At 52.1% G+C, this 12,676-nt stretch overlaps 1 protein-coding gene across 4 annotated transcripts in view; it reads right to left on the bottom strand.

Annotated features, from left to right (window-relative positions):
- Positions 1-12,676, bottom strand: part of ACTN1 (actinin alpha 1) — a 97,792-nt gene that overhangs the window by 83,939 nt on the left and 1,177 nt on the right. The gene's annotated exons all lie outside the window — the stretch shown is intronic.

Raw genomic sequence — 12,676 nt, 5'->3', positions numbered from 1 at the left:
TTACCAGCAAAGTCACAGTCTGGTTCAAGATCTCCGTAGCAGACTGCAAAAGGAGCCCCAGTTCCTCACCCCTGCCTACATCTACCCCCCTCTGCAAGTCATCTTAAAGTGTCATCTCATTTGCTAAAAATGCAATTTCTCAGGCCCCACCCCAGACCCAGTGAATGACCAACCCTGAGGATGAGGCTCCGCAACCAGTGCTAACAAATCCTCCAGGTGACTCTGATGCACGTTAAGTGAGAACCACTGTTAAACCACTCCTATCCTTCTAGGCTTCAAGGCTCTGGGATGAGGTGGCATGAGTGTCCAGATGCCAGTGCCGCAGGCTTCAGGAGCCCCAGGCAATGGACTCCTTACTAGGAAGCCCCAGGAGACCCTACAGACTCACCTTCACTCATCCAAGGAGTCCCCATTCAGTCATAGATGAGTGACACCCCCTGAGAACCTTCCAAATGTCTTCAGAGCTAAGAGTCTCACAACAGTGCCCTAAGCAAGTGCGGCAAAGGCTGCCAAGAGGCTGCCAACATGTCTGTCCTCTCCAGCTCTCTCCAACCCATCTTCTACCCAGGCGCTAAGTGAGCAAGGCAAGGGGCTGAGTGGCCCAGAGCCAGGGCAGAAGGAAGAAAGGGCCAGAGCCAGGAAACCAAGCATGCACAGACAGACATAACTGGAATCCCACTGGCTGCCCCTGGGACCCAGCCAAGATGGACTCAGCCAGCCACGGCTTCCCACCTCCCGCCTCTTCCAAAACTATGTGCAAAGAACAACTAACTTCCAAATGTTGCAAGAAGCCACTGTGAGACATACAATACAAATTCATTTAGAAGCATGCCTTAATTCACAGTAGCTTTTCTGTCATTGCATATTTACTTCATCCAGGAACAATAAAAGCAGAAGGGCTCCCTCCCGGGAAGAGAAAAAAATGGCAAAGTACTGTGAGTCCAGGGCAGCGGGCAAAGGAGCACATGCCCCAGGGCATGAGAACCAGGTGTCAAAAACACACGTGGGAGGAAAGAAAATAAAAAACAGACTCTCTGCCCCTGCCCTCCCTCACCAAATACCAGTCAGTCTTTGAACTCCGATGTGGCAGGAGCAGCAGGTGAACACAAAGAGCCACCCGCAAAGGCAGGAAGCCCGGCTTCTGGCCCCACCTGCCACCTGTAAACATCCCCCAAGTCCTCCAGCCCCTCCAGGCCTCAGCCATCTCATCCATGGAATGGGGTCAGAGCTCCTGCCAAGTGGGGTGTGGGACAGACAAGCACAGAAACAGCGGTGTGCACGGTGATACGCTGGGGGTGACACCATCTGCCATGCACACAGCCAGACAGGTAGGAACTGTATAAATGGATGCTTAGGAATGAAAACCACCAAGCTCGATAGTGATCAGTTCCACTGGGGGACAGGAACGGGACTGGGGAGAAGAAGGCCAGGGTCTCCAATCTGCTATGTTCATCTTCTTTGCAAACGGGCCTCAGAGCAGAAAATATAGAAATAACAGCTGTAACCGCCTGAGCCTTTGCAGGTCTAAATTTCCTTACTCTCCCAGCCAAATCATTTCACACGGGTGTTCTGAGGATTAAATGAATTAATATCTGTGAAACACTCAGAGATGTGCCTGGTCCACAGCATAGCCCGGGCTTGGCTCCTGCTCAGGGGAGGGGGTGGGTGCTCAGCTCCGTAACTCCAAACACACTCCCTGGGCCATAAGGTGGACCTAAGCTGGCCTTGTCCTGAGCCAGCAGCTTCCATGGAAAGGGACTGGGAGCAGGTGCCCTAACTGGACACCCCTGGGCCCCAATATGGCCTTGCTGCCTGCACCAAGCAGACCATTAAGAGGGAAAGGGAAAGGTGGGGGGGGGGGGGGGTGGCAGTTATCCAGACAGGCCCAGGGAATTAAAATCCCAATGTGGAATTCTTTCATTGTAAAAAAGCTGAAAGCTGATTATATACAATGAATCTCTAAGTTTACCACTGCTTAACTTATCAAAAAAAAAAAAAAAAAGAAAAGCTAGGTGGCTAGAGTTTGGAAAATTATCCAGATTTCTAAAGTGAGTCCTCAGGACTCATGAAAGACACCTCCAAAGAGCCCAGCTAGCACAGCATCCAGGATGAAGGGCAGGAAACCAGGGGTCTGGGCCCCCACCCCCACCCCCGCTTCCCCTGCTCCACCTCCTCCAGCTCCCAGCTCCCAGGGCCAAGTCTGGAAAAGCACTCTGGGTTCCTGGAAAGGCCTTTCCGAATATCGGGAACTCTACTGGAAAGTGCCATTAGACATTATCTGGAGGATGTCTGTGGTGTTTGAAAGGGAGCCACTCCCCTGCCGAAGTCAAGGCAGTGGCCAAAAACAACAGAGGGGTTCCTCAGAGCCAGACACACACCACACACATGTACACACACACACACACACACACACACACACACACAGAGAGAGACATACACACATACAAACACACATGTGTACACACATGAACAAATATACATATATACACACACTCACACTTGTTATACACACATATACACAAACATACACAGACATACAAATACACATACCCACTCACACGTATACATACACACACTCACATACACACATACACAAACATACACAGACACACACACACATATATATATACACACACACCCACGTACACACACCTCCATTCACACCAACACACACATCCTCGCTCACAGACCTGGAGGTCAAAACAGACCCGGGACCTCAGAGCTACCGGCCCTGCCCCCAGTACAGCCCCACACTGGGGAGGCATGGATCCCATTTTCTGGTTTGGGGACTTAGAAGAATTAAAAGTGCCACTTCTCTCTCCATCCTCAAACCACAGGCTGTGACATGTGCACATTTCCACATGGGACATAAGGAGAAAGACAGAGCCTGACAGTAACAAGCCCCCTCCCACCCACAGGCAGGACTTGCCGCCTCTCTTCCAAGATCGAAAGCCAAGTTCCATTAGGAGACCTGCCTGAAGGGGGCCACCCACGTTGCCACACCCTCCCCTCTGGTCACTTCACCTACAGACGATTTGAAAACGGAGCCCGGCACCACTCTGTTCTATTCCCCTTGGTTATAATCAGCTTTGCAGATGACTTTTAAAAAATAAATCTTCAGGCCCATAAAAATGCTCCCCTGTAAGCCCTGGCCTCAAATCACAGGCCTGCAACCACACTCCGCAGCCCCCAAGTACCAACCACCACAGAACAGGAAAAACAAGGTAGAGACCAGGCTCCTTACCCTCCCCACCCCCATCACTTTTCCACCATCATGGCTTTGATTTAGGCCCTCATCATGGCCTTTGATTTAGAGCCTCAGCTGCAAGGTGATGGGATGGGACAGAAAGGGCAGGGTCTTCCCCCACCCTCAATGCTGTCCCCTGGCCGGGCCTGCAGCACTGAAAACCAAAACAGCTCACCCCAACCTAAGCTCTCAGACTCACCCTCACCCCCTTTCTTAACAGCCTCAAGGCTCAAATCAGAACCTGCAACTTTGTATTTACAGGCACAGGCTTCTAAAGTCAAAATAAACACTGAGCATCAGCTACCTGGTTCAAAGGTGCTAGGTGTCCCTGGAGACCAAACAGAGGGACCCGCAGGAGCCGCTGAAGCTGAAGGCTCCCAAGGAGGAGAGAAGGAGGGGGCATGGATGACTCTCATCGCAGGGAAGCCAGCCCCCCACAGCTAGGGTCAGCTCCAGGAGAGGCCACCAGGCTCAGGAGTCTATTCCCTGCAGTTACTCCTTCTACTGAAAAGTGGGGAGAAATACAACTAGAATCCTCCGTGACCTTTCAACCCAGAAAAGGAACTTCAGAAAGGCCTACACCCACCCCCTTTAGTGTCACAGACCGTCTAGTCAAAGACCTGGATTCAAAACCAACTCTGCCCCATTTGGACTTCAAGAGACCCTGGTTAAACCACTCCCCCTTTCTGAGCCTTACATTCTCTGTCTATAAAGTGGGAATAAGACCTCACAAGTCTTTTTATCACAGTGAAAGGAGAGGACACATGTGAAAGCATAAATGTTAAAAATCATGAACCATCTAATGAGTATTCGGTTATATTCCATCTTAAAGTGAAGTCGCTCAGTCATGTCCAACTCTTTGCAACCCTATGGACTGCAGCCCACCAGGCTCCTCCATCCATGGGATTTTGCAGGCAAGAATACTGGAGTGGGTTGCCCTTTCCTTCTCCAGGGGATCTTCCCAACCCAGAGATCAAACCTGGGTTTCCCGCATTGCAGGCAGACTCTTTATGGTCTGAGCCACCAGGGAATCACTATATTCCATCTTAAGCTATTCCATATTATTTTATATATGTAAGCCTTGTCTCAATTAAAACATAAACTCCAAGATAGCAATGGGTGCATCTGTACTTCTGGTGAAGGATGGCATTTCAAGGTCAGTCTGCCTGGGTTCATTCATAAACTGGTTTATTAGCTGGTCAATCTTTGGAAACCTACCTAAACCCCCCGAGCTTCAATCTCCCCATCTATAGTAACAAGGGAAGTTAACAGTATCTTTCTCAAAGGGTTTTTTTTAAGATTGAGATAATCTAAACCATGCAAACTTCAATCAGTGTAAACTACAGTCTTTTTTACTTATTTGGAGAACCAAGACATCTTAATAAATATTATTGGTTGATCATTGGATATAAAACAGACAACTCATCTTTCTAGCCTTCGCTTCTCTCATCTTCTTCTCTTCCCTTCCCTGAAGGTGGATAGTGTTTACATTCCTTCCCAGATCTTGGGCACGTGAAATGCTTTAAGCCAAAATGAAATGTTTGTTTTAAGGACCAAGGGTACCAGCCCCTTCTCACTGTGAGCCTTTGGGTGTGAGCCTGTTATTCTATATTTCTAAGCTCAGCATCTTCATCTATCAAGTGCGATCATCCGACATGCCTTACAAGGCTCTTGTGAATGTTAAACGAGGCTGCAGAGAACATATCCCCCACAGAGGCCATGTGCAAGAGGTTTCTCTACATATCCTTCCCCCTCCCCAACCCTGTGGGTGACAGGCCTGGAGAGGTCCCCGCAATCTCTCAATGAAGAATGGATCCCAGCCCAGAAGTAGCCCACTGCAGCCAAGGACCAAGCAGGCGGTTTCCAGGGTAACAGCATCCTCTGCATCTACTCCCGATTTCCATCCCAGCTGCCTTTTATTCTCCTCCCACCTCTGTAGTGGGCTAAGTCACCTGTTCCCACTATTGCTAGGCAACCTCTGAGAATGGGCAGCTGTCTCCTGGGGGAGGACCCTGGCCTTACCCTCCCCTCTTCATGCCTCAGGACTTAGGGAAATTTGCCCCACTTAGACCCTCCCTGTTAACCATGGGATGGCAGAAGGTGGGAAGTAATCCCAGGCCAAGCAGGCAGGTCCCATGGGACTGGCTCAGCCTTTGATCAATGAGGAAGGACACACCTCCACCCCCAGCCCAGGCTTCTGTTTGCCTGTGCTTATCTGGGCTCTAGTCTTAAGCAGTTCCCAAGAAAAGGGCCACATCAGGCTTTTTATGAAAGTTATCCTTCTTGATTATTTTTCTCTTCTGTTCTCCCATTCATTCGCAATGAACCAGGATCCCTGACCTTTTCATAAACAGTGAGTGAGAGAGAAAAGGTGGACTCCCAAGTGAGAGAAAGAGGGGCGAGGATGGAGAGAGCTCACCTCTGGGAGGTGGGCTGACAGGCGACTGTCATTCTCTTCCTAAATTAGCATTAGCTGAGGGTTTTTAAAGTTGAGATATAATTCTTAAACTGTCAGTCACCCAGTTTAAAGCCTACAGTTCAGCGGTTTTTAGTATATTCACAAGGTTGTGCAACCGCCACCGCTATCTAATTCCAGAACGCTTTCATCACCGGGTTTTGTTTTGTATATGTTTTGGCTTTGGTTAAATGTTGCTAGAAATGCAAGCATTTGCTTTATAAGCAGCAGAGCAAAATCTGAGGAGGCAACGGCTTCAGACCCCAGCTCCACCTCTGCAGGCTGTGGGTTCTTGGATAAGTTATGTGACTGCTCTGAGCCGGTTCTCTCCTCTGTGCAACAGGGTCAGAGTATCCCTCTCGCAGGATTAGATGTGTTAATGCATGTGGAGTCCTTAGCACAGGGCGGAATGCTGAGCACATGCTCAGAAAGGGTGAGCCACTGTGATTATCATAAGAAAAAGAATTTCTTCAACTTAAAAAAAAAATCCAGTCCCATTCCTAGCTCTGCTAGCAGGCAGCTGGGACAGCCAGTTTCTGTCTGGGAAGGGTTGGAGGCCCTGCTACACCCACCCAACCCCTTTGCAAGCAATGGCACCACGTGGGGTGGCCGAACAAGCACGAGGAGGGGGCAGGGTGAGGTTGTGACTGTGGTCTACGTATCTTTGCAGCCAAGTGTGACTACTCCAGACTCACAAGGTGCCTTGCACGGCAAGATCCTGCCAGTAACCCCCAGCCAGGATGGGGGTGATGTGGGTGAAGGAAGACCAGGAGGGACAAGCAGGAGAGCGAAGGACTAGCCCTCTCCCCAAGGTTACCCTCTACCCACTGAGGAGGGAGGGTTCCCCGACCTGATGCTCAGCCCAAGAACCAGCAGGAATCCTGGCCCTGTGTTAGGGGCTCCCAGGATGGCTGAGCCCTGCCTTGCTGGACCCCCTGCCCTGGCCACTCCCCAGGTGTCTTGCCTCAGATTGGGCAATCAGGACTTAGGATACTGTGCCATCGCCAAAGGAGCCAGCACACCCTGGGCTAAATCCCCAGTCCCAGCAGGGTGACCCAGTGTGACCAGGACTACGGAACCCAGGTTACAGGGTCCTTCTGCCTGCCGCCTCTTAGCTGTGACCCCTCTGGGGAGCTGCTGACTGGACTGTCCAAACCATATCCAGCTGCTGGTGGGCTCTGGGACCCTTTCAGTACCCCAGGTGAGTAACTCAGCCTGGATCCCCAGATCCTGCAGCAACATGGGCCCTTTGACCACACTCAGGGGATAAAAGCAGGGTCCCAGAAACATGCCCTGACACTTCAACCCTGAGCTGCACACCAGGCCCCAGGAAAAGTGGGGGTGGGTCACACATGGCGGCAGCTCAGGTGCTGGACAGTCCCAACACCTGCACGACAACACCTGTGCGGAGGTGTGGGGCTGCAGGGTCCAACCTATGAGCTGTACAAACAGCCTGGCCTCTTAGCAAGGTCAGAGGTCAGCTCTGGGAGGGGCAGAGGGAATGGGGAAGGAGGACAAGGAGGGAAACAATGGCAGGCGGACTCACTGGCACCCCTGCTCCTCCCAGTCTTTCCCCTCCAGTAGGGGAAGCCCTACCCCCCTGTACACACAAACACACACACCCCACCACCATCACCCCTGATATTTGCCAGGGAAAGGAAGGCTTCCCAGCAGAACCTTCCCTGTCACGTCCTGCCCCGCAGTGGCCAGTGCCATGCCCCTGGCTGGGACCGGTATGGCCTGGGGGGATTTTCTGTCTTTCTGCATCTAACCTGTCATTGTCACAGCCCCACCTGGATGGAGCATCTGCCACCTAACGGGGGGTTCAACCAGCGCTCAGGCTGCCTCCACAAGCAGACATCGCCGCTGCTCCCACACTGTGCAGGGGCTAGAAGGTGAGAAGCAGGCACACAGTAGCAGGTCTGTGGCCGGGCCACGTCTCAGGCTGCCCCACCCTGGCAGGGCAGGAGGCGCCAGGTCTCATGTGACAAGTCCTCAAGCCAAGTTTATGGTTTGTGGCCACTGGCCAGGCGCCCAGCCCCAGGCCTTCCTCGAGAAGCTGGAAAGAGGAGCCCCAAATCCCAACCACAAATCCCAGGTGACAGGACGCCCATTTGGTGTGACCTCCTCGCACAGAACCGCCCACCGTCCCCAGGGACGGTCCCAGGGGTCAGGGCCTCTCCCAGGCCCCATCCCACTGAGCAAGGAGGCCTTGGCAGCTGTCCTCAAGAAGTCAGACTTCAGGAAGCGGGATTCCTCCTTTTGAAGAGGCTGAATCCTAAAGCCCATCTCAGCAGCCCCTCAAGGTCTCATCATTGCTCAGAACTGGAAAGTCTGGCCCGCCCTGTGCCCCAGGCCCTCTCATATCTCTCTCTCCAGGGCAGCCCTGAGGCTCCCAGCCCATCCATCTCTCCCATCTCTCTTCCAGGTTCTGTCCACCACTTCACCAACTAGCGGAGCACCTGCACTCAGAGCACCCACGTGGGCCGGGTTTCAGAGAGGAAGCAGCTGCAATCTGGAGCCAAGCAGGGCTGGGTGAGCTGCTGGGAGTGTGAGCAGGGCCTGCAGAACGCGCTCAGTTAATTATCAGAGGGGCCTGAAGACACTCCGAGGTCATTTTACCTGTATTACCACCAGCCGACAATGTTTTTAAGCACTTTGGCATTCATCAGTTAATTATCAGAGGGGCCTGAAGACACTCCGAGGTCATTTTACCTGTATTACCACCAGCCGACAATGTTTTTAAGCACTTCAGCATTCACCTCTTCATCTTGGATTCCCAGGAAGTAGGAAAAGGGTAGGCAAAGGATTCTATACCATTCTATAGGTCAAGGGATTGAGCAAACGGAAAGGTCGGGATACACTCAATGAGCCAGCGCTGAATTTGGGGTCAAAGGTCAAGGACAACACAACTCCAACACACTCCTGGCCTCCTTCGGAAGCAGATTTATATACTGCATCTTATCTCAAAGCATCACGTTAAAAAGCCCATAGCAGCTCTGGTTCCTCAAAATAGTTAACATTTACTGAGCACTCACTATACCCCATGTGCTATGCTAAATTCCCTATATACCTTACTTGGTTTTTAAGCTTCTACTCAGCTATTTCAGGCAGGAACAATTATTATCCCCATTTCCCTCTTGGCATCAGCAGGCACAGAGCAGGTAAGTGACTCACCCTGGATCACACTGCTAGCCAGTGGAGGGGTGAGGACTTGAACCAGGGTCCCCAGAGCATGTCCACCTGCAGAGGCTGGAGCCAGAATCCAGTCCCAGAAAGGGATGGTTTATCTGGAATGTAAAGCATTTCATCCCAATCTCTACTGCCCTGGCTTGGAGTTAGGAGCCATGCATGATGTTTATCCAATTATTTCATCATCATTTCTGGACCACATGCAATAGGTCTGACTCTGTACTAGGCACTAGGGATTCTGCAGAGCACAGGACAGATTGGGTCCTGCCCCCATGGACACTGACAAGGAGTGAATTGGGAAGAACCCTAGAGGTATGAGGATGGAGATGAGGGCCAATTCTCTCCTCTCTCAGGCTTTATCGCTACCAGGCATCACTCACCCTAACCTCCTGCCTTCAGGTAGGCAGACATCCTGATCCTCCCCAGATAAACCCACCTATGGCAGACTCTCCCCTTTTGCAATCCTCCACCTTGGTGGGTAACCTTGGTAGCTCCTCTGATGATGATCTCTCAGTCCAGGACATGGATGCGTGCATGCTCAGTCCGACTTTTTGTGACCCCATGGACCATGGCCTGCCAGGCTCCCTCTGTCCATGGGGATTCTCCAGGCAAGAATATTGGAGTGGGTTGCCATGCTCTCCTCCCATGTCTCCGGTGGCTCCTGCATTGCAGGCAGACACTTTACCGCTGAGCCACCAGGAAGCCCCTCAAAGTCCAGAAGCAAATGTAAATAAAGCAGCCTCTCTTCCTGCCACATAGCTTGACAACCTGGCTTGACGTAGACATGGAATCAGGATCTGGGCTTATTTACAACTACCTTCTTTCACCTGCCAGGGCCATCTCTCTGTTTGAACATCCATCAGCTCAACAAATATTAATTAAGGTCCTTCATGTGAAAAACAGAACAAAAACGCAGGGCTGGCACCTGTGGGAATACACAGTACACCAGAGCCTCCCAGATTTAGAGGGAAGAGAGAGAATAAAACTGAACAGCAGAAGAGGCCCTTTTACATATCCTCTGCTGTCGACCTAGCAGTAAAGAGGGTAGGGGGGGAGGGGGGAGTAGGTATTAGCGTCTTTTTATAAATAAGAAATTGGAGGCTGAGAAAGGATAAGTAACTTGCCCAGGGCTGCAAGCATACAAGTGTAGAGCCAGGATTTTACTCAAAATCTAGCCAAGCTGACTCCAGGCACACATGAGCACACACGAGGATGTGTGTGAGAGTCATGTAAGGGAATAAACTGAGGACTCTGGCCATTCCCCAAAGATGGACGTTCAGAGCTGGGGCCCCTAGAAAAGACAGCTTCAGTTCTCAGCCTCCAACATCGGAAAGACTGCGAAATCCAGTAAACTCCCCCAAGCCACGGCATTTTGTGTCTTGAGGCAAGGAGCCCAGCATGATGAACTCTGCACTGAAGCACTCTTTGAAGGGACAAGCCGTGGCCAACCCAAGGCAGGCTCTTGAGTCATGCCTGCTACCTGCACAGACTTCTACCAGAATCTGCATCAGCCTTGGCCTCACCCAAGAAGTCATTTAATCTGATGCTTGTAAGGAGCCCTGAGGGGTGGGCAGGGCAGGCCGGAGGAGGAAACAGAATGGAAGGGCCTCGGGGACAGAGACCTGGCCTGCCTAGTTCACGCTCCACCCTCTGCACCAGGATCCCAGCCTGGCCCAGAGTAGGGGCTCCAAAAGTACTTGCTGAACTAACTAATAAAAGCTCAGAGAAGCGAAATGACTGGCCCGAAGTCTCACCCACAGTCCAGGTTGTCTAGTCTAGGACAGAACACGGGGGTCTTCAGCCTCCTGCCCAGTGGCCTTTGTATCTCATAGCACCGTGACCTCCTTCTGCCCCTCCTCACCCCACCCTCACTCTTCAGCCTCCATCTGGAACCGTCGGCTCTGTCCCACTCAACCCTCACCTCCCAGGGTCAGCAGGGAGACTGTCAAAAGCACCAAGTTACTTTAAATCTGATCTTCCCGTTATAATACCAATTTAGATCCCCACCAGCCTGCTGAGAACCAGGGGAAATACGCAGAAACTGAAGTTACAGAGACTTAATGGCCCAGAAAAAAAAAAAGCTGTGGACCAGATTCAATCAAGGCCCAGAGCTTGTGGGCCTTCTCCATCAACCCCACCAAAGCAGGGGTTGGCTCCCCTTGGTCCAAGATCTTTGCAGGCTCTGGGTGCCAGACCCAGCTTTCCAGCCTCCTTCACCAACTAAGGAACAAGTGAGGGGAAGCTGTCTGCTGGAGCACGGCTGCAACCCAGCCCCACCATGCAGCTGTCTGGACGCTAGGCTGGTTACTTCCACCTCTGCCCCTCATTTCCTCATCCTCCTGTTGCCCAGCTCCCAGAGCTGCTCGGAGTAACAACTGAAACAATATATACGATTAGAACAGTGCCCAGCATACATCAGCCAATCCCAAGCTCTTGGAACTGTGGGGTTTGTCCCTGGGTAACCAACCTTCCCAGGTGACCCTGTTCCCACCTGGCTGCCCAAAATCCTGGTACACACCCATTACTACCCAGGTCAGAGTTCTGAGTGTGTGTGTAGGGAAAGAGAGACACTAATTTTTCTCCCCCACTGCTTTTAATATACTCATTCATTCATTTGATAATATTGAATACCATGTGTAGGTCCAATGCTTAGTCCCACAGTCCTTAAAAGGACCTAATTCCTAATTCTTGGGCAGTCCTGTCACTCCACCCCACCAGGCACACAGTAGGTGCTAGGCAAACAGAAATTTCTACTCTTCTACCCACCCCGCCACAGAAGGCCCCCAAATATCCACCACACACTAATCCCACTCCTCCTGTCCAATTTAAAATCTATTCTCAAGAAAGGTGCACCTTGAAACTCCCCAACCTTTACCCCCATGAGAATCTCCAGATTATTCCATTCTCAACTCCCCAACAGTACAACTGACCCAGGAGATAAACCAGGTGAGGGAGGGACTCACCTCTCCCCCAGCCCTCCCCGAGGGGCCCGACAGGTAGAGGGGGAGGGGTGTTTAAGTAACGGCCGCAAGGCAAAGAAGTCGGCTAGAAGCAGGGCAACCTTCTGGCGCGGCTGCAGAGGGCTGGGCCCAGCAGAAGCCAAGACCCTGGGGCTCAGGTCGCCCTGCTTTGGGAAGCCTTTTGTGCGCTGTTTTAAATTACCTCTGCTTGTCTGATGAAGTGAGTAAAAGGGCGCCAGTTTCAGGGCTTAGGATTCCTGAGTGAGCTAATACAGGATGCCTTTGGCTGAAAAAAAACTTCAGTCGGCTCCCTAAACTCCCCCCCCTTTTAAGTTTAAAAAAGGGAATGAATGTTACCATTTTTGGACATAAGCGTTCTCCCTCCAGCCCAGCCCTAACCGCACTATCCAGGGGGACGCGCCATCCTGTGTGTCCCCCCCACCCCATTCCCAGATCAGCGGAGGGGTGGAGGTGGGGGTGGGGGTTAAGAAGGGACCGGATGGGAGCGGGCCGCGGGGGAGGAGGGAAAAGGGTGTTCAGGGTACGTGGCCGCCTGGGGCAAGAGCTCACCGCGCAGGCAGGAAGCAAAGGCACGGTTGGGGCGCCCTCCCCCCCAACAAGAGTGGTTTCTGACCTCTTCCTGCCACCGGCCGCTGTGCCCGGGTCCCCTCGCCAGCTTTGAGCCCGGCGCCCGTGGGAGAGCGCGCACCCGGCACTGGGACGCGCCTCGGTGGCTAAGCATGGAACCCCAAGGACTGACCCCAAATATCCCCAGAGACAATGCCTTGCCCTACCGAGCCCCTCAACTCAGATCAAGTTGCC

The sequence above is a fragment of the Bubalus bubalis genome, chromosome 11, assembly GCF_019923935.1.
Source record: "Bubalus bubalis isolate 160015118507 breed Murrah chromosome 11, NDDB_SH_1, whole genome shotgun sequence".
Taxonomy (NCBI): domain Eukaryota; kingdom Metazoa; phylum Chordata; class Mammalia; order Artiodactyla; family Bovidae; genus Bubalus; species Bubalus bubalis.
This window is presented reverse-complemented; position numbering and strand designations above follow the sequence as displayed.